The 24,938-nt window shown below is 46.1% G+C and overlaps 1 protein-coding gene across 1 annotated transcript in view; it reads left to right on the top strand.

Annotated features, from left to right (window-relative positions):
- The window catches only part of LOC144697491 (uncharacterized), a 1,380,819-nt gene that overhangs the window by 380,890 nt on the left and 974,991 nt on the right, over positions 1-24,938 (top strand). The window lies entirely within an intron of this gene.

Here is a 24,938-nt window from a genome sequence, read left to right as displayed (position 1 = left end):
ATCGAAACCTGAACCAGCGGCTGAGCCCGCTCGGCCTCACTACCACATTCAGATTAGACACAAACATTGTCTTCACCAACATTGACACTGAATTAGAATATTAAAAAAATTATAATCAGGAAAGGGCCATTCGGCCCTTCGAGCATTCTCAGCTACTTAATAAGATCATGTGAGAACTTCAATCATCCTCCACTTTGTAACATCCAGACGTTTAGTTGCTGAACAGTCTCCATTCAAAGAAAAGGGAGAAATGTCCAGTTGCAACCTTTAAAATGTTTTTTTTTTTTGTTGCTGATATGAAGCCAGAGAACTAACATGGATAATGTTTGGGTGGTAAAAATTGGAAATTGAACCACATTGACACACACAGAAAATCACAAATATGCACATTGTTAAGATTTGAAATTGCATATATTTTCACACTGTCTTTCAATGTGGAGAAAGTGGAGCTGTGATCAGCTTATAGCTCAGAAGATGTGCAGCAAGAATGTATATTAATGATGCTCACAGTACTTGTTTGGACTCAGTGAACTGCATCTAATGATTGAGACCATTTAATTGCCGTTCAATGAGTCCGGTTCCAAATTCTGTGCTAGAAATGATCAGAAAACTAGCTGAATTTGCCTATTGTCGTGAATTCAAAGTACCATATGGAAGATAAGAAAGTTCATCTTAACCGTGGTGTTAGGAAACATAAAATGACAGAAAGTTACAGCAAAGAAAGAGGCCATTCGGCCCTGTGTGCTGCTTTCAAAGAGAAGTGTGATTGGTTGATCTGAATACTCAAAGACATTCGTCATTTAGGAAGAATGGACAAAGAGGAAAACGAGACGGTGTTGCGCTGTTAATAAGGAGTGAGATCGGTCCGTTAGTGAGAGAGGATCTTAGATTGAAGGATTAAGATGTAGAAAAAGTTTGGATGGAGCTAAGAATCATCAAGAGGCAGCAAATATTGGTGGGAGTTGTTAAGAGGCTACCAAACTGCATTGGTGATGTTGGGCATGGGATAAATCAGGAAATTAGAACTGCATGTGACATGGGTAATACAGGAATAATATTCTGCCTCACACCACCAGCTCTATAGTCAGTGCTTTTTAACCTATCACAGTCCTCTTTTATTTTCACTCCCTCACTCCGACTCTGGGTTTGTTCCCGAGTTTTGCCCTTGTGACATTTCCAGCTCTGATGTGAAAATTCCCCTCTCAGTCCAGCAATTCTAGTAGAGTTGTACTGTGTTATTGTCAAACAGCAAATCAATCACATTGATTTGAACAGCTCGCCCAGGAGGAATACGTTTCAAATCCCTAACCAGGAATCGAACGCAGGTTCTACTGATAAAATTGCCGCATTCGAACCACTAACCCAGCAGTTTGACACATGTCGGCTGCTTCTGGCAATTTTTCATTCCAAATCTCTTTCACCAAATATAAGTTTCTTTGGCCAAATGGTCTGTGTCGGATGAACACAAGTGACGTCTTCAGCCAATGAGAAGAACCATTGCTGTTAGCTGGAACATGAAATCAATACTTTCCTCCTTTACGACAGTTCTTGAAGCTTCACCTTTGACCGAGCTTTTAGTCATCTGACCGAATATGAGGCTCGGTGTCACACATTGTTATATAATACTCCTGGGAAACGCCTTGTGACGTTTCATTAAGTAAAAGGAGATTTATAAATATAAGTTGTTGTTGTAGTCCATACATCGAAAGAGACAAACTCCTCTTCCCTCTTTCATCCTGATATTTTTCAATGTAACATTGTAATGTGAAGTTGCACAGCTGATGTGAATACAGCTTGTTTTCGTAAAAATGTGTTCCCCTCCTCGGGGAATTGAACCACATTGACCCACACAGAGGAATACAAACAGAGATATGCACCGAGACTGACAGAGGCCTAAGGAGAGACAAATGCCAGAATGAAATCATGTCACCAAATAGGCCCAGTTTTTTTTTCCATTTCCGAATTTTGCAGAAGGCTGACAATGAATGGAAATAAGAGATCACGGATGTGTTTGGATCACTTTTCCTGGATTCAAACGAGAATTAGCTCTGTCTGTGCGTGAAATAATGGGAAACGTAGTCGGCATGATTCGAACTTGCGCAGGGTAACTCCAATCGTTCAAACATGGACAAAAGAGCTTCACCAATGACCTTCCATCCATCATAAGGTCAGAAGTGGGGATGTTCGCTGGTGATTGCACAATGCTCAGCATCATTCGCGACACCTCAGATACTGAAGCAGTCCATGTCGAAATGCAACAAGACTTGGACAATATCCACACTTGGGCTGACAAGCGACAAGTAACATTCACACCACACAAGTGTCAGGCAATGACTATCTCCAACAAGAGGGAATCCAACCATCGCCCATTGATGTTCAATGGCATGCGCAGCACTGAAGCACCCGCTATCAACATCCTGGGGGTTACCATTGACCTGGAACTGAACTGGGCTAGCCAAATATATACTGTCCAATACTGTGGCTACAAGAGCATGCCAGAGGCTAGGAATCGTGCAACGAGTAGCTCACCTCCTGACTTCCCAAAGCATGTCCATCATCTACAAGGCACAAGTTAGGAGTCTCATGGAATACTCCCCACTTGCCTGGATGAGTGCTGCCCCCAGTACAATGAAGAAGCTGGACACCATCCAGGGCGAAGCAGTCTGCTTGACTGGCACTGCATCCACATTCACTCCCTTCACCACCAATGCACAGTAGCAGCAGTGTGAACCAAGTACATGATGCACTGCAGGAATTCACCAAGGCTCCTTAGACAGCAACGTCCAAACCCATGACCATTTCCAGACAGAAGGGCAAGGCAGCAGGTAGTTGGGAACACCACCACCTGGAATCTCCCCTTCAAGTCACTCACAGTCCTGACTTGGAAATATATTGCCGTACCTTCACTGTCACTGGGTGAAAATCCTGGAACTCCCTTCCTGACAGCACTGTAGGTGTACCCACACCACATGGACTGCAGCAGTTCAAGAAGGCAGAGCACCTTCCCTAGGGAAATTAGGGATGGGCAATAAATGCTGCCCCAGACAGCGAAGCCCACATCCTGTGAATGAATTTTAAAAAAAATCCAGGTTAGCCTGCAAATTATATTGCTTTGTTCTTTTGACCAAAGTAAAGCACTGCATACTTCAGCGCCTGGACCAAGTCTGACATATTTGCTCAAGTGAGGAAATGGCTGAAGCTTTCAATATTGGTTTTCTTAACACCCAGTTTCCAAATGGGAATTGTGCAATAGCTTAACACCCAGTTTCCAAATGGGAATTGTGCAATAGCTTGAATGTGAAAAACAAAAACATGGCTAAGGAGAAAGAGAAGGAAATTGTCATTAATTATAAAGCTCTTTGTGCAAAACTGACATTGACAGCATGGGTGGAAGGTCCTCTTACTGCGCTGTGCCATTTGATGATGACATTGTTGATCAGACTGTCTCCAGCATTCCTAATGAGAACAGCCGAATTCCATTTCTTCAAAACAAAGACCCAAAGTGCTGCTGCATGACGTCACCACTTAACATTCCAGACAGCTCCATTAGGATCTTTACAGCGCAGGGTTTATAGAGGTGAGTGGGGTCATATTCGCTTCACATATGATGGATCTGCAGCTTGGAAACTGGCAAAAGCATTATCTAAGCTAAATTATCTGAATGTGAGCGAAAGTTCGATAATTTACGTTTGTTGTAAATATGAGAAGGAGGGTTGGAATCCTGATGACTAAATTTTTCACCAATTGCGATTTTAACCAAATTAATTATCAGTCAAATAGAAGGAAACCCATCCAAATACGTTCGTATTTTCTGATTTCCATTCATTTGTCAGCATTCAGGAAATTTGCTTTCGGAAATTGGAACAAACACTGATCCAAGTTGGTGACATGCTTGCTGTCACTCTCGGTGCATATAACTCTGTGTCTGTTCCTCTGTGATTGTCAATGTGGTTCAGTTCCCTGAGGGGTTGAAAATGTTTTTAACATCGCAAACTTGATTCACATTATTTGTGCGAATTCATGTTAAAATTTCGCAGAGAAAAGCATCAGCATGAAAGAGAAAATAGGAGACTGGCCCTTTCTATATACATCCTACAACAACAATAACTTATATTTATAAAGCAGCTTGAACCTAATGAAACGCCACAAGGTGTTCCCCAGGATCACACAATCACAGAGTCACAAAGTTCAGAAGAGGCCCTTCGGCCCATCGAGTCTGCACTGACACGTCGGAATCACCTGACCTACCTACCTAATCCCATTTACCAGCACTTGGCCCATAGCCTTGAATGTTATAACGTGCCAAGTGCTCACCCAGGTACTTTTTATAGGATGTGAGGCAACCCGCCTCCACCACACTCCCAGGCAGTGCAATCCAGACTGTCACCACCCTTTGGGTAAAAACGTTTTTCCTTACATCCCCCCTAAACCTCGTGCCCCTCACTTTGAACTTATGTCCCCTTGTGACTGATCCTTCAACTGAGGGGAACAGCTGCTCCCTATCCACCCTGAACATGCCCCTCCTAATCATGTACACCTCGATCAGGTTGCCCCTCAGTCTTCTCTGCTCCAACAAAAAGAACCCAAGTCTATCCAACCTCTCTTCATAACTTAAATACCATTATATAACAAAGTGAGACACAGAGCCTCATATTCGGTCAGATGACGAAAAGCTCAGTGAAGGGCGTAGGCTTTAAGAACTGTCTTAAAGGAGGAAAGTATCGATTTCATGTTCCAGTTTACAGCAATGGCTCTTCTCATTGGTGAAGAAGTCGCTTGTGTTCACCCTAAACAGACCATTTGGTCGGAGAAAGTTGTCTCTGGTTAAGAGATCGGGAATGAAAAAAAAAGTCAGAAGTAGCCTCTAAATGCCAAACCTCATTGTTAGTTTCCCTGATGCCAAGTGACTTGGAATCGGTGAATAGATTGGACGAACAGCGAATAGGTTGTTGGGTTTTGGAAATTGAAAGCTGCACATGAGTAGGTATTTCAGCTCACTGTCGATTTCATGTTCCAGCTTACAGAAACCGTTGTTTTCATTGGCTGAAGAAGTCGCTTATGTTGAACAGGCAGTCCTGTGGTGAAAGAGATCTTGATCCCCTGCCCGGGAATCGAACCCGTGGTGAAAGCATTGAATCCTAACCGATAGCCCAACAGGGGATCTGAAAAAAAAAAAATCAATTTGGCTTATCTACGCTGCTTTTGCCAATTTTTTTTTCTCTATTGCACCGGCACAAATATCGCTTCTGATCGATCAACCATTCACAACTCCTCTTTGAAAGCCTTCCAAATGTCCTCTTTCTTTGCTGTAGCTTTCTCTAATTTTATGTTTCCCAATGCCACAGATCATTCTGCCACTTTATAACCTACTCTAACGATCTGTGCTTTCTTACCTTGTATTCGGCTCTTTTGAAATCAAAACACGGAGCAAATTCAGCGAGTTGTCTCGTTACTTCTAGCACGAGATTTGTCACGAGACTAATTGAACAACACATTAATGGTGCCAATCCTTCACTGGAGCTCAACATGTTCAAAGAGCGCTATTACCATCACCCTGTTCTGTACCTTCTTGCAATACATCTGCCGAATAATATAAGCTTATCACAGTTCTGCTTTCTTCACATTGAAACCCAGTGTGAAAATCTGAACCATTTCAAAGCTGATAAACGTGCACAAGGCTGGTAGGAGAGTGTGACTGTGGATAATCAGCACTGTGCACATTCCTGTAATCAGTATCTGGGAGGATCAGGAAAGTGAGATCCTGGTGTCTCTTTACCCTGTTGTCTGTAAACCTATCGCCTTGCGTTTTACATTCCCATGAACTGACTGTGTCTACATCAAGCAACGAATTGACCTGGGAGCTGGAGGCGAGGCAGGGACAGAAGCAGAAAGAGATGCGACATGAAAGTGCTTTGAATTTGATATCTGTCAATTGGTGTCTGGGGCGAGTGCCTGCCTTGGAAGTTCCATTGAATGAGGTTGTTATCCTTTGTTTTAAAGCAGCAAGATTGTGAATGACTACAACACCCAGCATGGGGCTCGAATCTACGACGTTGAAACTAAACGTTTTATGCTCTATTGCCTGAGCTAGCCATGAACGTGGGAAAAAAATGCCATATCCCAACACATATGGCGACAAATGTTGTTTTCCACCTGGCGCCTCAGCTTGTTCCGAATTTAAAAGTGTAGAACGCAATCAACTTCCAAAGGTCCCAAGGTTGCAATGCATTCCTCTCAATCACCAATACCATCATTCACATCTTCCTCTTCTTTGCTGCACCTCCTTCCAAACATTTCAAACTCTCTCTTGCATCTTTCATCCTGATATTTATTCTCTCCTACATTTTAACATGAAGTTGCACAACTAATGTGAATAAAGTTTGTGATGGTAAAAATGTGTTCACCCCCTCGGGGAACCGAACCACATTGACACACACAGAGGAACAGACACAGACATATACACCGAGAGTGACAGAGGGTAAGGGGTTGTTTCTAAGAAGAGACAAACACCCAGAAAGCAAGCATGACACCAAGTTTTATTCCAGTTCCACTGCAAGTTTCGAGAGTGTTTTCGTGAGTGAACAGAAATAGAAAAACTGCCAAGTGTTTGGATTGGTTCTATTCAACTTAATCGATAATTACCTCTGTAGACACAGAATTAAAGCCAGAGGTAATGAGAAGTAGGGAACCCCAATGGATTTAGGCTACCTCACCTAAACCACTCGGCCATGACAGCTGTCCCTGTGCAGAGGTTAATGTCGATGGTATCAAATCATAAATGTCTACAGCAGAGGAGGATGACATTCGGCCCATCGTGTCCATGCCGGCTGATGGCAAAAGAATTCAGCTAATTTGATAACCTCGCCTTTTCTCCACTGCAATTTATATTTCTATTGTCTCTCCTCGCTCTTTCTGTTAAAATGAAGCATAGCAGGCATCTTTTTTGACAGTGAGCTGGCACTTTTTGCATCACTTGCATTTGTAGTTGTATGTTTAGTAAATGTAATATCTCACAGCCATATTACATTTCCTCTTCACCATTCCACAAAATAAACATTCAGCAAAGTGAGTGTATCTTTCTGCTGGCAGCAGGTGATTGGAGAGTGCGGGGCTGGAATGTAGCTGCTTCTGTGCTTTTCCCTATCTGTGGAGCTGAGGGAGAGAGAATAATTGATGGGTTTGTTTGAATCCAGTAATTTCACAGATTTGTAATGAGTTAGATGCAATTACATAGTCGTTCATTGTTTTTTATTGTGTTTGAAATGAACATGCATAACAAAGACATTGGCGTGGGAACTCACTGGGTAAGGAAAGAGTTTGCAGCTCAAGTAGCCAATGACAACTCGGAAGTGCGTGACAATGAATGCTGATAGGGAGAAAACAGTAAAAGTTACGTCCCTGGATGGCCTCAAAACACCAACCTTTCGGTTAACAGCCTAATACGCTGACCAATTACACCACAGAGACTAATATAAATCTTACCTTCAAGGTGTCCTAAACTAGCAAATTAAAGCTTCAGATTGCTGCTACCGGAATGACAATTGTTCTCCATCAGTTTTACTCTTCCACAATAAAGAGTGGGACATTCATTGTGGATACATGGAAACAGTCTGATCTCACTCACTGCAGACACATCCATGTCACCTGGAACCAGCTCTCTTACAACCAGCGCCGAGTCCCTTCGAGTCTTTCCGTGTCTTGTATGTTAGCAAGTATTCTGATTGTCCCGAAGCCGATGTTAGCTTTGAATGCCTGATGTGCAGTAACGAGAATCCTTTCAATGCCTCAGATCAGTTAATTTCACTGATAACATCACAGTCAATGTTCCAGCGTCTTAAAGAAGGGAAAGGTGCTTTGACTGCCTCTGGTCAGTCGGAGAGTTCACCCTTCATTCTCCTCTGATTCCAGTTCCCAAAGAGTTTCTGAAGATCCACAAAGCTGGAGACTGGGTTTTCTGTTTTGGCTCCCAGTCTATTTTCCCAGCTGCCAACTGACGATATTTTCCAAATATTGAGGAGAGGACAACAAAGTGGCCTCGAGACCACAATCAGATCAGCCATGATCTTTTTGAATGCTAGAACAGGGTCAACGGGCTCAATGGCCTCCTCCTGATAGGCATTCCTCTCTCCAGTGACACAGCCCAAATCAACTCCTGAATTTCGGAAGCTGCTTTCAGAATTAATTATGAGTTAAATGAAATAAAACCCATCCAACCATTTCAGCGCTTCTTATTTCATCTGCAAGCATTCACTAAATCTGCAGTCTGAAATGGAACAATAATTGGCCAAGTTTTTGTTTTCTGCGTGTTTGTCTCTCCTTAGGCCTCTGTCACTCTCGGTGTCCTTGTCTGTGTGTGTTCCTCTGTGTATGTCAATGTGGTTCAGTTCCCTGAGGGGTTGAAAACATTTTTACCATCACAAAATTTATTTACATTAGTTGTGCAGCTTCATATCAAAATGTTACAGAGAAAAATATCAGGATGAAAAATGCAAGAGGAGTCTGCAATGTTTGGAAGGAGGTGCAGCTAAGAAGTGGAAGATTCAGCAATAAGTTTTCTCCTCGTTTGACACGAGATTTGAAACCAGATCAGGGAGATATTTGTGTCAGTGTAAAGAGTAAAATCTCACCTATTACAGCTATATTTTGCCTTTCACCACCATCTCTTTTGTCAATGCTTTGCAACCTATCACAGCCCTTTTCTCATTCCCTATCTTCACCTCTGTTTGTTCTCGACCTGTTGCACGGATGACGTTTCCAGCTCTGATGCAAAACTCCAGGACACACTCCACTGATTCCAGCAGAGCTGATATGTGTTTTCTTGCTGCTAATCAACAAGCAAAGCAACTTAGGCTCATTTGAACAATTTGCACGGGGTCAGTAAATCTTCATTCTCTGACTGGGGATGGAAACAGAGCTCCGGCGGTAAAAGTGCCGAATCCTAACCAGTAGACAACTGGCAGTCTTATAACATGGCTCATTTATACTACCTGTGCCTTTTCATTTAATTTCTGACCTCTCTTATGGGAGACACGTTTCCCCCACAAAATAGCATGTTTATATAAAGCACAAATGGCATTAATTGTCACACAATTCCGCGTAGTCAAGCCACAAACAAAGAGAATAAAAATTCCAACTCTCTTGTTACCCAGCGAATTCCAACAGCAATGACTCTTTCCCCCTGAATATAATATCAAATGTAATTTAACAATTGACCAACCATGTACCTACATTTTTCACATTCGAGATCGATGACGTTATTGGATTGAATCAAACCCATCAATTATTATTTTTTCCTCAGCTCCACAGTGAGTGAGGCAGGGAAAAGTAGAGAAGCAGCAATATTCCGGGCCCACACTCTCCAATCACCCGCTGCCAGCAGAAAGCAGCGACTGCAGCTTCAATCAGCGAGTTACTGCCCATCCCTGGGACACAAGATACTCCAACCCGGGCCAAACCTCCCGATACGCCAAGCACAGGCTCAGGGAAACTTAGATTATCTCCTGGTCACTAAAGCTCCAGCAGCATTTGGTCCATTCAGCCCTTGCTCATTTTCCCAACTTATCCCGTCACCCTCTAATTTCTCCGGCCTCTCCTCATTCTTCCAAGCAAAATGCAACACTGCACAGACCACGTGGTCCTTGCTGTCAAGAAGAAATCCCTAGATGTGCTGAGAAAATTAAAGCGCCTAAAATTTGGGTGATGGGGGACTTGAATCCACAACTCCCTTGGAAGTCTAACTTAAATGCAAAATTCTTCGAACGCTCAGCCACTCTATGACATTCGCAGTGCAAATAGCCATTCCCTTGACTGGCATTGGCTTTGAATTCGAATGTTAATAAGTATAGGATGAGGAATAGGCCATTCAGCCCCTCGAGAATTGAAGAGTTTTCCACGTTGGCTCGATTTAACACTGAGAACAGAGGACAGTCGCTCTTTAATGAGGTGAATAACTACTCAGGTAGATTATGGATGCTTTCGGGTTATCATGTGGCTTTGCTTGACAGCAGTCCAGGCTTTCAAGGCACACACACCGAGACAAACATCGACTGCAGCTGGAGGATCATCAACTCGGTGAAAGAGGCGCTTTGGTCTGCCCGAAACTTGTTGGTCTTCCAGCACAAAGAGTTGTCCCCGACCGATTGTTGCGGACTGGCACAATCCAAAGTCCAGGACTACGTGCTGAGGGACGCACTAAAGCTTGGGGCAGCTGCCGCAAAGGCGCAATGGGGAAGGGTCGCTGTCTAAGACCTTTCTACCACAGCGCACCGAGAGACTGGGAACTGTTTAGAGCCCCTCGGGCTGTACAGATCAAAATGAAAGGCTGTAAATGATTGTAATATTGTTTGTACTGATGCACCTGGTGATACATTTTGTAAAAGTGTAACCTGGATTGTACCCTTGTAATGTTGTTTTTGAAATGGTTTGGAATGTGATTGAAGATATTTTATGAATAAAGTATATTTTTACAAAAAAAAAAAAAAAAAAAAACCTGTTTCAGGCACAGAGAGAGACAAGGTGGAGAAAGAGATCGAGGCAACAGAGAGCCAATCAACAGCACTACCCCCTGAACCTCCCAGTCCTCAGGACAGCGAATCAATGGAGGAGGAGGCAGCAGTGGAAAAGCAGCAGGGGGAGTGGCGGACGGTGAAGAACAAGAAAAGTAAGAGGGAGCGAAGAAGAAGCAAAGGCGTTTCCCAGAGAAGCGGCAAGAGGCGTCTCCCATCCGACATGGATGACAAGGGCAGCAGCTCTTCGGATGATGAAGTGCCAGAGCGGCACCGACAGAAGAGGCGGCAAAGCTCCAGGGCGTTGGAGGACGAGACACCCGAGCTCCAGAAAATTGGAGACAACAAGGAGACCAGCGCACCCCAACGTTGCCTGCAACCTGAGGAGGCCAGTGCACCACAGCCCCTGGAATCTGGGAGCAGTGAGGCAATCATCGCACCCCAGCTCCAGGAAGCCGGGAACAGCAACACCCCAGAGGGGGTGAGTTTTGGAGAAGCTTCTCCAGCAAAGGTCATCTCAAAACCCGCTCTCTACGTGAACCTCCAGATGCCACCGGAGCAGAACACGGCCAAGGAGATCTACCTCAGCCCATCCAAAGTGAAGGAATTTGAGCTCACTACGGGTATGAAGGAGCAGACTAAAGGTCTGGGACTCTCAGAGACAGTGGGTTTGGTAGGAGAATAAATGCTTTAAAATGGGTTTAAAGATTGTATCCATAAATGTGCGTAGCATTAAATCTACTACGCGATGTGTTGCGACCTTGGACTACCTAGCCAAGGTCAAAGCTGACCTGTTGTTTCTGCAGGAGTGTGCGATACCGCACCTCAGCTCCTACAGGCAATGGTCACGATGGTGGTCCCACGGGCCATCGATCTGGTCGGGCGGAAACGACTCTCGTTCCTCCGGCCTGGGTATTCTGCTGCGGGGAGGCAACTTCACCGTCTCCGAGGTCAAGGAGGTGGTGGGCGGGCGACTCCTCGTAGCAGACGTAATGTACAAGAACGCTCCACTCCGGTTAATTAACGTGTATGGCCCGGCACAAGGGGCTGAGCGGCTGGAGGTTTTTCAGCAGCTCCCACTGCTGCTGGCGACCTCCAGGCCGGTCATTCTGGGCGGGGACTTCAACTGCATCATCGATGCGGCTGGACGATCCGGCAGGGCCGGAAGCAGATTGGACGCTACGTCCAGATCCCTGATGGAAACAGTTAAGGATGCCAAGCTGCACGACGTCTTCAGCAACCCTGCAGACGGAGCGCAGCGTAGATACACCTGGTCGCGGCCAGACGGGTCCATTCGTTCCAGGATAGACTTCCTGTTTGTGTCCCGTGCATTCACAGTCAGATCCACCGAGGTCAAGCCGGTGTTCTTCTCTGACCACTTCCTCCTACTGGCGGACTGCCACTTGGAGAAGGACCTGAGGGTGGGCAGGGGGGCATGGAAGCTAAATGTGCAACTGCTGACCCCAGAGAACATTGAGGAGCTCAAGAGGGATTACAAAGGTTGGAGAACCGTGAAACCCCTCTTTGAGTCCCTGACACACTGGTGGGAAGTGATCAAGGGAAGCATCAAGAGGTTTTTCATCCGCAAAGGCACCCAGAAAGCTAGAAAGGAACAGAGGGAAATGTCCCGACTCCAGAAAAAGATGCAGAATCTGCTCCGGCTGCAGTCGATGGGGGTCGATGTCAAGGAGGAGCTCCAAGAGGTGAAGGGCCAGCAAGCCTCGCACTTTGCCTCGGAGGCCTCCAAGATCATCTTCCGTTCCAGGGTCCGCTCCGTGGAGCAGGATGAGACGTCTCACGTTTCTTCTTCCAAAAGGTACACAGAGAGCGCTCTGTGATCAGCAGCCTGAAGGAAGAAGACGGCTCAGTAAAGTCATCACGGTCCGACATTCTGAGGATCAGCAAATCCTTTTATGCCGGATTGTATGACGTGAAGCCCACGGACAGCACGGCCTCCCAGTCCTTCCTGTCCTCTATCACGGAGGTCTTAGACCACAGTACGCGGGAGAGCCTGGACAAACCGCTAACTCCTGACGAACTGACTAAGGCCCTCGAGTCCTTCGAGAAGAGTAAAACCCCCGGAAGCGACGGCTTGCCGGCGGAGTTGTATTCGGCTCTGTGGGACTTGATCGGCCCAGACCTGCTAGAAGTGTACGAGAGTATGCTCCTGGCCGGCAGCATGTCAGAATCCATGAGGAAAGGCATCATCACCCTCATCTACAAGCACAAGGGGGAAAGGGAGGAAATTAGAAATTGGCGACCCATTTCACTGTTGAATATGGACTATAAGATTCTGTCCAAGGTCATCGCCAATCGGGTCAAATCCGCTCTGGAATTGGTGATTCACCCTGACCAGACCTGCTCTGTGCCAGGCAGGAAGATCTCTGACAGCCTGGCGCTGCTCAGGGATACGATTGCCTATGTACAGGACAGGGGTGTGGATACCTGCCTCATCAGCTTGGATCAGGAGAAGGCCTTTGACAGAATATCGCACACCTACATGGGGGATGTGCTCTCCAAAATGGGCTTTGGGGAGGGAATTCGAAATTGGATCCAACTGCTCTACACTAACATCAGTAGCGCAGTCTCAATCAATGGGTGGGAAACAGATAGCTTTCCGATTAAATCTGGAGTCAGGCAGGGCTGTCCTCTCTCGCCTGTCCTTTTCGTGTGCTGCATAGAACCCTTTGCCGAGTCCATCAGGAAGGATCCGGGCATAAGAGGAGTGACGATCCCAGGCAGTGGAGGCACTCAGGTAAAAGCCTCCCTGTACATGGACGACGTCGCCGTCTTCTGCTCGGATCCGCTGTCGGTGCGCAGACTGATGCACATCTGCGACCAGTTCGAACTGGCCTCGGGAGCCAAGGTAAATCGTGGGAAGAGCGAGGCCATGTTCTTTGGGAACTGGGCTGACCGATCCTTTGTCCCCTTCACTGTCAGGGCTGACGGCCTGAAGGTGCTGGGGATATGGTTCGGAGGGACCGGGGCATGCGTTAGAAACTGGAAGGAGCGAGTGGCTATGGTGAAAAGGAAACTGGGCATGTGGGAGCGACGCTCCCTCTCCATTGCGGGTAAGAACCTGGTCATCAGGTGTGAGGTACTCTCGCTGTTGCTGTACGTGGCGCAGGTCTGGCCCATTCCAGACTCCTGCGCGACGGCGATCACTCGAGCCATCTTCCGCTTTATCTGGGGGTCGAAAATGGATCGTGTCCGCAGGGACGCGATGTACAAGCCTCTAGATAAAGGGGGAAAAAACGTGCCCAACATCGCCCTCATACTGATGGCCACCTTTGTGTGCGGCTGCATCAAGCGGTGCGTAGACCCTCAGTACGCAAACACCAAGTGTCACTACGTGCTGAGGTTCTACCTGTCCCCGGTGTTGCGAAGGATGGGTCTGGCCACGCTGCCGCGGAACGCTCCAAGTAGTTGGACCGTGCCGTACCACCTGTCCCTGGTGGAAAAATTTATGCAGAAAAACACCTTTGACCACAAGTCCATCAGGCAGTGGTCAGCACGTAACGTCCTAGAGGCCCTGAGGGAAAAGGAGAGGGTGGACCCTGTGGGATGGTTCCCCGAGCAGACTGTCAAAGTCATTTGGCAGAATGCCTCATCGCCAGAACTTTCCAACAAGCACCAAGACGTAGCTTGGCTGGTGGTGAGAAAGGCCCTCCCCGTCAGATCCTTCCTACACGCCAGGAGGCTCACCCCCTCTGCACGTTGCCCTCGAGGTGGCTGCAGTGGGGAAGAGACCGTTGTTCACCTCCTTGTGGATTGTGCCTTTGCAAAGAAAGTCTGGAGAGAGATGCAGTGGTTGCTGTCGAGGTTCATCCCGAGCAGTTCTGTGACACAGGACTCTGTGCTCTACGGGCTGTTCCCAGGGACACACACCGAGACAAACATCGACTGCAGCTGGAGGATCATCAACTCGGTGAAAGAGGCGCTTTGGTCTGCCCGAAACTTGTTGGTCTTCCAGCACAAAGAGTTGTCCCCGACCGATTGTTGCGGACTGGCACAATCTAAAGTCCAGGACTACGTGCTGAGGAACGCACTAAAGCTTGGGGCAGCTGCCGCAAAGGCGCAATGGGGAAGGGTCGCTGTCTAAGACCTTTCTACCACAGCGCACCGAGAGACTGGGAACTGTTTAGAGCCCCTCGGGCTGTACAGATCAAAATGAAAGGCTGTAAATGATTGTAATATTGTTTGTACTGATGCACCTGGTGATACATTTTGTAAAAGTTTAACCTGGATTGTACCCTTGTAATGTTTTTGAAATGGTTTTGAATGTGATTGAAGATATTTTATGAATAAAGTATATTTTTACAAAAAAAAAAAAAACCTGTTTCAGATCTCCCGTTTAAGGCACTTTTAATCTATGATTAGACGTGGAAGTAACTGGCAAGGCCAACATTTTCTGCCCATCCCTAATTGCCCTTTAACTGAGGATCTTTCTGCACCATTTCAGAGGGCATTTAGAGTCTGGAGTCACGGGTCGGCCAGCGGTTTTGTTTCTGTGTGAACCAGATGAGAGTTTGCATCAATTGTCATGGTCACCATTGTGAAAACTGAATTTTAATTTCAGATTTGTTAATTAAATTTAAATTCCACCAGCTGCCATGGTGGGGTTTGAACCCTTCCATTCTATTAATGAATGACTTTGATTAAAAAAATTGAGAGACTCATGTCCAAGTTTGATCTCGGTTTTATGTTAGTTAATGAAAGGATGTGCAGGGCATCAGTCCCCGTGATCTTGTAAAATAAGGAAACACAGGAGAGGGAGGAGACCATTCAGCCTATCGAGCCTGTTCAACGATTGAATTACATAATGACTGGTCTGTATCTCAACTCCATTTATCCATTTTCGTTCAATATCACTTTATGAACTCACACAACAAAATATATCAACTTCAAATTATCAGTTTATACCAGCCTTAACAGATTTTCTGGCGGGGAGATGCTTTGTGTGAAGAGATGCTTGGAGACATCTCCCCTGAATGATCGGGCTCTAATCTGAAAGTTGCGCCACTTTGTTTTGGGCTGCCTGAACAGAGGAGTATTGTAGCTGCAAAAAATGCAAAGGGGCAGTGATCGACAGAGTGTGTGGGCAAGTCTGTAACAGAAGAATTTGACTTAATTGACATGAGATTGAAGGGCGTTACATCAGAGGATTTTTAAAGTCAGTAAAAGTGAGGGACCGTTGAGGGGCAAACAAACAGAATAGAAAATAAGACCCGGCTGTAATGTTAGACGTTATCTGAAGAGGGCTGGAACATAAAGGGGTGAACGTAATGTTGCATTTGAATAAAGCTCTGGTTACACCTCATCTGGGTAAGTGCGTCACCTCAGGGAGGGGTCAGTTTTTAATGTCCCTGTGGGTGCACTATGTTCAGTATCTGACACTGAACTGCCCCAGGGAGGGGGCAGTTTGTTGTGTCTCTGTGGGTGCAGAATGTTCAGTATCTGATCCTGATCTGTCCCAGGGAGGGGGAAGTTTGTGATGTCCCTGCGGGGCTCAGTTTGTTCAGAATGTGACCCTGAGTTTCTCCATGGAGCTGCAATGTGTAATGTTTCTGCTGTGTGTATTTTACAGCGTGTGACCGTGAGTTTCTCCATGGAGCTGCAATGTGTAATGTTTCTGCTGTGTGTATTTTACAGCGTGTGACCATGAGTTTCTCCATGGAGCTGCAATGTGTAATGTTTCTGCTGTGTGTATTTTACAGCGTGTGACCCTGAGTTTCGACACGGAGCTTTCAATGTATCGTGTCTCCCTCTGGTCAAGTGTCTAGTGTGCAAGACTGACCTGCCCATTCAAATATTTATATAAGTGACAGGAATTGAAAGCCTCTCAGGAACAGCGATGATTTCAGTCTAAATACGAAATCTCTGGTTCTCACCCGGAATTCCTCACATTCTGACAGTTTCACGTGATTCCAGACACACAGCAATGTGGCTGGTCCTGAAATAGTCTGGACACCGTGAGTTATATCAAACCGCTGAAGACAAGACAAACCAGACGGATCACTTCTCTTCAAGAACCTCCTCACCAACAACGTCTCAAGGGAAATGAGGGATGGCAATAAACATTGGTTTTGTCTGCGATTGTCCCATCACAATAACCAATGCAGAAAACCTATCACAGAGGAACGGGGTATGCTATTCAGCCTATCGAACCTGTCCCACCTTTCAGTACGATCTTGGCTGATCATCCACTTCAACTTCTTTTCCCCACACTCTCCCCATATCCTTTTATGTCATTGGTATTTAGGAATCTCTCAACCTCTGCTTTAAACTCACTTAGTGACTGAACTTCCACAGCCCTCAGGGGTAGGGAATTCCAATGATTCACAAACGTCTGAGTAAGAAAAACAATCTCCTCCTCGGTTTTAAGTGGCTTCCCCTTATTTTGAAGTTGTGTCCCCTGGTTTTAGACTCCACAACCAGGGGAAACATCTTACCTGCATCCACCCTTTCAATCCTTCAAGAATTTTGTGTGTTTTAAGGAGGTCATTCTACTCATATTTAGAAACTTTAGGGAATACAGGACCAGTTTCCTCAAGCTCTCTTAATAGGACACTCCCGCCATCCCGGGAGCAGGTCTGCTGAACCTTCACTGCATTTCCTTTAGGACAATAATATCCTTCCTAAGGGAAGGGGAGTGAAACAGTAAATTGTACTCCAGGGGCGGTCTAATCAAGGTTCTAAACAAACGAAGCGAGACTTCGCTACTCGTTCATTTGAATCCTGTATTGATAAAAGCTAACATTTCATTTGTCTTCCCTATTTGCTTGCTGCATCTGGATGTTAGCTTTCAGTGGCTTATTGATGAGGAAACCTAGGTCCCCTTGTACATTTACAATTTCTAGACTCTCACCTTTTAAGAAATGTTCTGCACATTTGTTGATCCTAGTAAAGTGGATAACCTCACATTTTTCCAGAATAAATCACATCTTTCATGCTCTTGCCCATTCGCTTCACTGTCCAAATGGCCTTGAAGCCGCTTTGGATCTTGCTCACAACGCACATTCCCACCAAGCTTGGTGTCATCCTCGAATTTGGAAATACTACATTTGGCCCCCACATCCAAATCATCAAAATGTATTACAAACAGCTGGGAACCGAGTACTAGTCCCTGTGGTACCCCACTATTCACACCCTGCCAATGCTGGATAGAGATTATCTTCAACATTTTATATTTCACTCTGTAGTTGTCCCCCAACACCACCTGCACTCCTCCCCAAACTGCCAAAAGAAAACACCCGCTTAGGCTGCCAGCCCCTCTCACCCCACAAACTGGAGATTTGGAATGGCCTGAAAACCAGCTGGACCTAAGAGGACTGAGGTACACTTACTTCCTAAATGCACCGTTTCATTTCGCCACTCAATCCTGGTGATGAAAGATGGAAACTGGCCTCACTCTACGCGTATCACGGAGGCAAAGAGATTGGGAACAAAACCAGATCAACACGTATTGATGATGGAAATTCTTCTCACTGTTTATTGAATTTAACAATTGCAAAAAATGGATATTTCACCACGTCCTTCAGTTCCTCTCTGAATTTAGTCTTGGTCACTGCATAAATAGCCATGTTGGTGCACCAACTCAGGAGCTGAAACATAAATCCCAGTTCCCATATTAATAGAGGAAGACAGAGTGGAATAATACCTGACAGCTGCAACCTGTTACAAATGGAACCTATCAGAAATATCGCCCACAGCAGGATAAAATTCCCCGATATAGCAAACAGTAAAATGATGGTTTTCCTGCTTTTCTCCATCTCTGGGTCACTGGGATTCTCCCCACTGCTGTGAGCCCGGAGTCTCCTGCGGTCTCTGCTCGACACAAAAATAGACCTGACAGTTAAAGCGTTCAACATCAAAATCAAAACAAGTGTAACAAATGGGGTTACAATATAATGAACGAATTCGATTGCTGCCCACATCGATGAAAGTTCAGCATCCTGCAGTAATATGCAAAACCAAGGTTTGTTGTAAATTGTATATTGGCCTTCATACATAAAGTACCAAAATATGTTCTTCACTCAGAACAGCAGACTCACTGCTCCGAGAACCACAGCCGCCGTGCGCTCGGTGCAATATTTTGTTCTCAACTTCTATTAACAAATAGCCAGAAATCGATCAAAGGTGAAAGAGACTGTCAACCAGACAGAACAATCTGTGGCGGCATAAAGCAGGACTGCATGGATATTCCACAATTTAATCCCCCACTTGAACTGAAACTGAGCCCATTAACATATAGAAATCTGCCTGAATATGAGACCAATGATAACGACCAGTAGATCCGTTGCCATGGACACCAGGTAACGGTTAACACATCTTGAGAGACCGCACCTTCCTCGAGACAGGGTCACAATAGTCAGTAAGTTCACTGTAAGGAAAAGAAAGTCACGGAGCTTATCGTTTAACTGAGAGTGACAGTTGGAGGCTGAAAGGGTGAAATTTGCACAGCGTTATCCAGGGTCAGAATCTAATTACTTTACCAGTGTCTGGACTTGCCGCAGGAGGGAGGGTTTTGAGTTAAACACTACCCTGTTGTAGCAGGAAACCAAATCCAGCAGCAGGTTCCAGGGCCATTTCCTGTTCATTGACTTCGGAGTGAAAATCACTCACCCCATGAACATGCTGCAAATTGCACACATGGAGCTTGGAAATCCATATTTAGGATGGGCTGTGATTTGGACTGAAGGGAAATGGTTCATTTTCTGAAAAGTCATTTGAGTGGAATATGAAGGTTGTGGAAACAAGCAAATGCAGATTTGTATTTAGAAATTACCTTTCAGATCAAAATATCCCAAAGTACTTTCCTGATAATTGTTGCTGTTGCCAAAAGCACACAAACCTCTTAGGCTGCATTCCAGTAACAAACAGACTTTCTATCAGATCAAAAGAACAGGGTAGGAAATGGTCCGCTGAATTAAAGAAAATCAAATGGAGATTCAATCCGAGATGGATACCGAGCGTTGCAAAGGACCAGAGGAGAGTGCGCAGCACCCCCAAATTCAGGCTGAGAAAGCAGGGGAGAATTTTCCAGTGAATGGAACGTGTGTGTTTTGGGTCAGGAACTGAATGAGCCACTGTATGGGACTTGAGTGCGTTACATAAGAATGCAAGAACTAGGAGAAAGCGAAAGCCATATATTCCTTCTGGCCTACTCTACTGTTCAAGAAGGCCATGGCCGTTCTTCGACCTTTACTTTCCAACACTACATTTACCTTGACTGCCTTTTAACCCAAAAGTCTATCGATCGCTGTCTTGAATATATTTAGAACAACGGCCCTCTAGATTTGGTAATTCCAAAGTTTCACCACTGCCTGAGTGAAGAAGATTCTCCTCGTCTCAATCCTAAATGGCTGACCCCTTATTCTCAGCTTGTGGATTCTAGTTCTGGGCTCCCCGTCTGGCGGAAATATTTTCCCAGCACATATCCTATGAGGTCCCTTAATCATTTCCTACGATTTGATGAGGTCTACACCCCACCGTCTAAATTTAAGAAAGTGTGCGTCGAATTTGATTGACTCATTCTTTAGGCATGCAGATTGAAACTATACATAACAATATAGATGTTTTCTAACCAATCACCTGTATAATTCTATCAACATATCCTTTCTCGAATAGAGGGAACAGCACCATCTTTTATCCTATTCACTTGCTGTATTGCATGCTAGCTTTCTCTGTTGTGTGTACCCGAGCACCTAAGTTATTGAAATTTACAATATTTACCAGTTTCTTGCTGGTTGAAATGTTGGACTAGGATAGAATGTAATACATCTGTGTTAACGTCTCAGGGAAACTGAAGATATGGGTACAACATTAACACAGGACAGTGGAATGCGTGTAAAGTGATAGGTGAGGTCATTCACAAACATAATGTTCCCGATTTCCCAATCAGTGGTGATACTGGGGTGATCAGCACTGAATGTGAAGATAATTACAGCCCTGCCTTTTTCCCATCCTTGGATCCGGTTCTTCTTGTCTAGGCTGCAGTCGTGATCCCTGGGCGCAGCCATTCAGTGAGAACAATGGTGAAGAGGAACAGTGGAGGGACCATGCTGCTTTATGACCACAGCAGCTGTCGTGTTTGGGTAAGTGTTAAAAGGTCTTTTGTGTTTTAATGCGTGTGAGGCACGAAGGGGGATGGGGGAGATGAGGCGGGCATGAGGTGTGTAGATGTTGGGGTGGTGACTAGTCGGGTTGGGGATGGGTGGGAAGACAGTGTGGTTTTCATTCGGGTCGGGGAGTGAGTTAACGGGCGATGGCTGGTGAGCGGTGTGCAGTTGGATCGAGAGGATGGCAGTCGGGCCGGAGTAGGTATTTGGGGGTGAATAGTTGGGTACGCTGTGGGTGGTTGTTTATGGATTGAATGTGGGAGGTCTGTGTGTGGGGGTTGGGTGCCCATGGGCTGCGCTCGACTGTTATTCACTGACACATGCTAGGAATTAACAGCAGGGAAATACTAGGGTAAGTATCTGGGTAAGTGTCACACAATAGGCCCAAAAGTCTAAAACTGAGGTCAGTGTCGGAGACATTGTCAGTGGCCGGGGCAACATTAATCCGCCCAGTCAGGAGTTAAAGCTTCTCGGTTAATTACCACACCTGCGCCTGGACCAAGACTTCTGATTGGTCCCAATGCACAACAGAACATTTCAATATTCATTACTGTTGGCATCGGGAGATCCGGGTTAATGATGCAGTTGGTATCAATTTCACAGCAACTGGCTGCAGACACCAGCTTCAGTTAGAGGGAAATCATGCAAGAGGGGAATGCAGACCAGGCCAAGGAAGGTTGGACTAGGGCGAAAAACAAAATTAAAAAAGTGTTTAAAGAATTTTCTTAAAGGAAGAGAAGGTTGTGACTTCTGATGGGTCCCGATGAGGAAAAGCGGCGGACATTTCAATATTCATTACTGCTGGCACCAGGAAATCCGGGTTAATGATACAGTAAGTATCAATCTCACAGCAACTGGCTCCAGACACCACCTTCAACATGAAGGGAAATCATGTAAGAAGGAAATGGAAACCAGGTCAAAGAAGGCTGGAATAGGTGGAATAACAAAAAAAATGGATTTGAGAATTTTCTTAAAGAAAGAGAAGGTTGTAGCGAGGATGGCAGATGTAGCAGGAGATTCAGAGCATGAAAGCCTTAAGCTTTCATTGCTGTCACCCATGCCAAAGGCTGAAGACGTGTTGAGAGGAGGAAAGAGTTTGACTTTAGCACAGTCACAGAGGACTTAAAAAATATATATTATTCATTCATGCGATTTGGACTTCAATGGCAGGGCCAGCATTTCTTGCCCGTTACTAGTTGCCCTTGAGATGCCATCTTGAAGCGTTGGAGTCCATGTGTTCTAAGTGCACCCACAGTGCTGTTAGGAAAGGAGTTCCAGGATTTTGACCCAGCGACAGTGGAGGAACAGCTGTATATTTCCAAGTAAGGATGGTGAGTGATTTGGAGGAGAACTTCTGGGTGGTGGCGTTCCCATGTGACTGCTGCCCTTGTCTCCCTAGATGGTAGTGGTCGTGCGTTTAGAAGGAGCTGTCTCAGGAGACTTGGTGAATTCCTGCAGTGCATCTTGTAGATGGTACACACTGCTGCTACAGTGCGTCATTGGTGGAGGGAGTGAATGTTTGTGGATGATTTGTCAATCAGTTGGGCTGCTTTGCCCTGGATAGTGTCAAGCTTCTTGAGTGTTGTGTGAGCTGCACTCATCCAGGAAGCTGATGAGTATTCCATCCCACTCCTGACTTGTGCCTAGTGGATTGTGGACAGCCTTTAGGAAGCCAGGAAGTAGGTTACACGTTGCACTATTCCTAGCCTCTGACCTGCTCTTCTTGCCACAGCATTTATGTGGCCAGACGTTTCTGGTCAATGGTAACCCCCAGGACGTTGATAGTGGGGGATTCAGTGATGGTAATGCCATTGAATATCAAGGGCCGATGTTTAGATCCTCTCTTGTTGGAGATGGTCATTGCCTGACACTTGTGTGGTGTGAAAGTTTCTTGCCACTTCTCAGCCCAAGCCTGGATATTGTCCAGGTCTTGCTGCATTTGGACGTAGACTGCTCAGTATCTGAGCAGTCGTGAATGGTGCTGAACATTAGGCAATCATCAGCAAGCATCCCTACGTCTGGCCTTGATATGCAAGTAAGGTCAATGGTGAAGCAGCAGAAGATGGTAGGGCTGAGGGCACTGCCCTGAGGGGCTCCTGCAGTGATGTCCTGGAGCTGAGATGACTGATCTCCAACAATCACGACCATTGCCCCTTCCATGGTATGACTCCAACCAGCGGCGAGCTTTCCCCTGTTTCCCATTGACTCCGGTTTGCAAGGGCTCCTTGATTCCACACTCTGTCAAAAGCTGCCTTGATGTCAAAGGCAGTCACTCTCACCTCACCTCGGGAGTTCAGCTATTTTGTCCATGTTTGAATCCAGGCCAGGAGCTGAGTGGCCCTGGCGGAACCCAAATCTGGTGCCTTTGCACATGTTATAGCTAAGCAAGTACTGCTTGAAAGCACTATTGATGAACCCTTCCTTTACTGAAGTTCAAGAGTAGACTGATGAGGAAGTAATTGGCCAGGTTGGATTTGTCCTGCTTTTTGTGCACAGGGCATACCTGGGCAATTTTCCATATAGCTGTTTAGATGCCAGTGTTGTAGCTACTGCAGCAACTCGGCTAGGTGCATGGCCAGTTCTGGAGTACAAGTCTTCAGTACTAAAACGGGAATATTGTCAGCGCCCATAGCCTTTGCACTATTCAGTGCCTTCAGCCGTTCCTTGATATCATGTGGAGTTAATAGAATTGGCTGAAGACTTCAATCTATGATGCTGGGGAGCCTTGGCGGAGGCTGATTTGGATCATCCATCCAGCACTTCCGGCTGAAGATTGTACAAATGCTTCAGCCTTATCCTTTGCACTGATGTGCTGGGCTCCTCCATCATTGAGGATGGGGATATTTGTGAGCATCCTCCTCCAGTGAGTTGTTTAATAGTCCTCCACCATTCACAACTACATGTGGCAGGACTGTAGAGATTAGATCTGATCCGTTGGTTGTGGGACCACATAACTCTGCCTATCACTTGCTGCTTATGCTGTTTGGCACACAAGTAGTTCCGTGCCTTAGCTCCACCAGATTGACACCTGATTTTTAGGTATGCCTGGTGCTACTCCTGTCATGCCCACCTGCACTCTTCATTGAACCAGGGTTGATCGGCTAGCTGGATAGTAATGGTAGAGTGGGCGATATGCCAGGCCATGAGGTTACATATTGTATTCGAGTACAATTCTGCTTTTTATGTCGGTCCACAGTGCCTTATGGATGCCCAGTCTTTAGTTTTTGTTCGAAATTTTCCCAACTTAGCACGGTGGTAGTATCACCCTTCAATGTGAAGCTGGGACTTCGTCTCCACAACGCCTGTGCAGTGGTCACTCCTAATAATACTGTCATGGGCAGATGCATCTGCGGCTGGCAGGTTGGTGAGGATAAGGTCAAGTATGTTTTTCCCTCCTGTTGGTTCCCGCCCAGTCTAGAGGCTATGTCCTTTAAAACTTGGCCAGATTGGTCAGCAGTGGTGATACCGCGGTACTCTTGGTGATGAACATTTATGTCCCTCACCCAGAGTACATTCTGGACCATTGCAACACTCAGTGCTTCCTCCAAGCAGAGTTCAAGATGGATCCTTTGCCTTTGTTAAAGAAGGTGTATGAGTTGCAACAAGGGAGAAAAAAGTTTTGAAAGATTTAAGCATAGTGCTCCTGGAAATTGCTGGGAAGGGCGTCGCACACTCAGCATCGCTATGAAGTAGTCTGCAAAGAGCGTCCTGCAGTCATCAATGCCGTGAAGCAGTCTGGGAAGAGCTTGCTGCAGTCAGCAATGTGGTGAAGCAGTCCGGGAAGAGCGTCCTGCAGTAGGCATCACGGTGAAGCATTCTGGGAAGAGCGTCCTGCAGTCAGCATCGCGGTCAAACAATCTGGGAAGAGCATCCTGCAGTCAGCATCGTGGTGAAATAGTCTGGCAAGAGGGTCTTGCAGCCAGCATCGTGGTGAAACAGTCTGGGAAGAGTGTCCTGCAGCCAGCAACCCGGTGAAGCAGTCTAGGAAGAGGGTCCTGCAGCCAGCATCATGGTGAAGCAGTCTGGGAAGAGTGCCCTGCAGTCAGCATCGTGGTGAAGCAGCTCGTGTCGGAGTGAATCAGCCTGGGAATAATGTCCTGCAGTCAGCATCACAGTGAAATAGTCTGGGAAGAGGGTCCTGCAGCTCGCATCGGGGTGAAGCAGTCTGGGAAGAGCATCCTGCAGTCAGCATCACGGTGAAGCAGTCTGGGAAGAGCTTCCCGCAGTCAGCATCGTGGTGAAGCAGTCTGGGAAGAGTGTCCTCCAGTCAGCATCGCAGTGAAACAGTCTGGGAAGAGGGTACTGCAGTCAG

The sequence above is a fragment of the Cetorhinus maximus genome, chromosome 23 (assembly GCF_964194155.1).
Source record: "Cetorhinus maximus chromosome 23, sCetMax3.hap1.1, whole genome shotgun sequence".
In the NCBI taxonomy this organism is placed as follows: domain Eukaryota; kingdom Metazoa; phylum Chordata; class Chondrichthyes; order Lamniformes; family Cetorhinidae; genus Cetorhinus; species Cetorhinus maximus.
This window is presented reverse-complemented; position numbering and strand designations above follow the sequence as displayed.